The 3297-nt window shown below is 36.4% G+C and overlaps 1 pseudogene; it reads left to right on the top strand.

Annotated features, from left to right (window-relative positions):
• The first annotated feature begins 2122 nt into the window (after positions 1-2122).
• On the top strand, positions 2123-3297 carry LOC120146451 (annotated as a pseudogene).

Below are 3297 nucleotides of genomic sequence, written 5' to 3'. Positions count from 1 at the left end.
TCAACTCTTTTTCAGAAATTCTCTTAAAACCCCATCCTCTTTAATCTTTCATACTTATTCATCTTTTGATTTCAAGACAACTTAAGCTTTCCTTAAGCTTAAGTATCACCTAAGGATCAAAATTCATACTTAAAATCAACAACAATCAAGAAATCAGAAAACTCACCTTTGTTCCCTTGGTTCACGGTGGAGAAGAAAGCAAGAAGAAGAAGAGTTTTCCATCTCACTCCCCCCCTACATGTTTATCTTCTATTAAAGGGGAGGGAAAATATCTTTCATGCCAAATGACCATTTTACCCTTTAATTCCTTTAATAATTGCTAACAACCTTCAGGAAATATTTTTAAATAAATCATTGAACTATTCAACTTTTCTACTTTAATCATCAAATTATGAAACTTTACAATTTAGTCACTAACCCGATATTGAGGATGTTACAGTCAACCAATTAGGATGCTACACGGAACCACCGAAGTGTGCTGACCAAGACTTTTCTCATTTCTTTTACTTTAAAACGACTATTTTCACAATAAAATCAAACATAAATAAATGTATACTTTATATCAGAGGAGCTCCCAAATAAATATTTACATTCAAACAATACATACCAACTTTTAATAAATTTATCACTCACTTTACAATAGGGTTTATAAATATACATGCCCTTAAAAACTTGAGACGTGTTATGATTGCTCTTGGCTCTGGACCTCGGTCACTCTAATCTCCTAACTACTCCACCTAATTTGCGTAAGGAAACAAATTCCAAACACTGAGCTAAATAGCTCAGTGCTACACTAACAAATAAAACATACTAAAAGGGAATCCCTGAAAAGCTCAATTATCAAGTCTACTACATTAGTGAGTATACTTGTATACTCACTCTCTACTCTATGGTAGACATCATGGTGCGGCTGAGGGTTCTGCATCTCTAAACTCCACATACCCCTTTAGTCTACCGAGGATGGTTGCCCGGAATCTCTGCACCAGACACAACACCCTTGACTAGCCCACCCCTTGCGAGTGTCGAACTTTGCGCCCTAGCTAGTTAGCTTATAGTGCCTTGCACACGCCCTAAGGATATCCGAATTGATTCTATACTTCAAACTAGTAGCTTTTCTAAAGAAATTCGGGTTTCATGACCGTTTCCCGAGCATTCAAACAAGGCTAGTTTTATGCCATCCTACCTTATCTCATTTCTTTGTTTGATTACACATTCACTACAGCAAAATGGGTTTATAGCGGCTTTTTAGCGGCATTTTTTGAACAAATGCCGCAAAAGATCTAACTTTAGAGGCGTTTGTATAAAAACACCACAAGATCTTACTATAGTGGTGTTTGTATACAAATGCCGCTAAAGACCAGTACTATAGTTGCATTTTTACACAAACGCCGCTATAGAATCATACTTTATGAGCGTTTTTATACAAACGCCGCTAAGACTCGTACTTTAGTGGCGTTTTTTTTATAAAAGCGATGTTATACTCGTACTGTAGTGGCGTTTGTATAAAAACGCCACTATAACTCATACTTTAGTGGCGTTTTTATTCAAACGCCGCTATAGAATCGTACTTTAGTGGCGTTTTTGTTTATAACGCCGCATAACTCGTACTTTAGCGTTTTTTACAAACGCCGCTAAAGACTCATTCTTTTATGGCGTTTTTGTTTACAAACGCCGCTATACTTGTACTTTAGTGGCGTTTTTATACAAACGCCACTAAAAAACTCGTACTTTAATGCGTTTATTTTACAAACGCCGCAAATTTAAAGTTTTAAGACCCCTTTAACCCTTTTTTCATTTTTTCCCCTTCACCTATTTTTTCATTCCCGCCATTTAGTCAAACCCATCTGCTGCTTCTTCTCCAATGGAGGGCTCTTCTTCTCAGCGCTTCGTTCAAACAAATTCTCACTACAAAAAGGTTACAAATGCAAAGATGTCTTCAGTCTAGAACTGTTTGACATGACGTTATCGAAAAACATTGCCCCATTTTTGCTGTTAATCGCTAGGTATTTTTCTTCTTCTTTCACCTCAATTTTTTGTGATGATTTGCATGTAAATAAGGTACTTTTTTTTCCTTTTTAATCTAGGAATTCTTCGAAGTCTTTAAAAATATATTGCTACCCACATGGGATTAGTTCCAATCAGGAATCCAGAATCGCAGGTCTCAAAAAGCAACAATAGTTGTACCAATCTTAAACATGGATTAAAATTGGGTTTAATCCAACAATCTTTCAACTCCCATTATTTGAATGGGTCTGGAAGCTATCGACAAATTGTCCGACAATTTCACCATCACGAATCCTTCGATTTCAGGCCATCCAATTATTTTTGCAAGCCGAAACTTCTTGAAAATGTTGGGTTATTCCCAGGAAGAAGTAATCGTTCAAAATGAGAATTATTTCAGGGTTCCAAACTAATGGAAGGGCGATGATGAGACAAGAGAAGCTATTCGAGAAGAGAGGGGTATTCAAGTGAATTTGGTGAATTACCGTAAAGACGGGACGCCATTTTGGATATTGTTCTATATGAGTCCCATTTTTGGGAAATAATATGGGAGGGTGATTCATTTTGTGGCTGTTCAGGTCCCGATAACAAGGCGGAAGAATGGGAATGGAGGGGGTGAGCTTGAGTGAGGAGGCCTCTAGCTTGAATGAGATTATGTTTGGCTCTTGTAGGAAGAAAGTGGATACCAATTTTGTGCTTGAATTGGGTCTTGTTTTTTCCTCGGATTTGAGTAATAATGGTTCATCTTCTCAACTTCAACTTTTATTGTACAATTATGAATGATCAATTGTAGTACTAACTAATATTTTCATTCATTATGCTTTTACTAGTATATTTGTTATCAACTGTTCATGCAATGTGGAAACATGTTCATAAATAGCAGTATAACAAGTATGTTGAGTGTCATTATCAATGCAATTCACAATTTTATTTTAAGTCACTTCTTTGACCTTCTGGATTGAGTTTTGGTTATATGCTACTTGAAGTTTCACTCTTTGTTTCGATGATATAATTGACACTATGTTATCATCTTTCATTTAGTTGGATTTAGTTGTTTTGAGTTCTCAGCTAAGTGTATTTTACAGTATTAAATGTTGAAGAGACATGCAAGGCAAGCGATTTCGAGAAGCGAATGGCAGCGAATGTATTTAACAGCATCTTGTCCATTCTAACCCACTATATGAGTCGACTGGCTGATTGGTCTGCGAGAATAAATACAGTGTGCCTGGGGTAGGCTACATCAGTTCATCACTAAATATATCACTTGGTAGAATCAAACAGAGATTTGTACTATGA

Source organism: Hibiscus syriacus, unplaced genomic scaffold (assembly GCF_006381635.1).
Source record: "Hibiscus syriacus cultivar Baekdansim isolate YM2019G1 unplaced genomic scaffold, ASM638163v2 tig00110926_pilon, whole genome shotgun sequence".
NCBI lineage: Eukaryota > Viridiplantae > Streptophyta > Magnoliopsida > Malvales > Malvaceae > Hibiscus > Hibiscus syriacus.
This window is presented reverse-complemented; position numbering and strand designations above follow the sequence as displayed.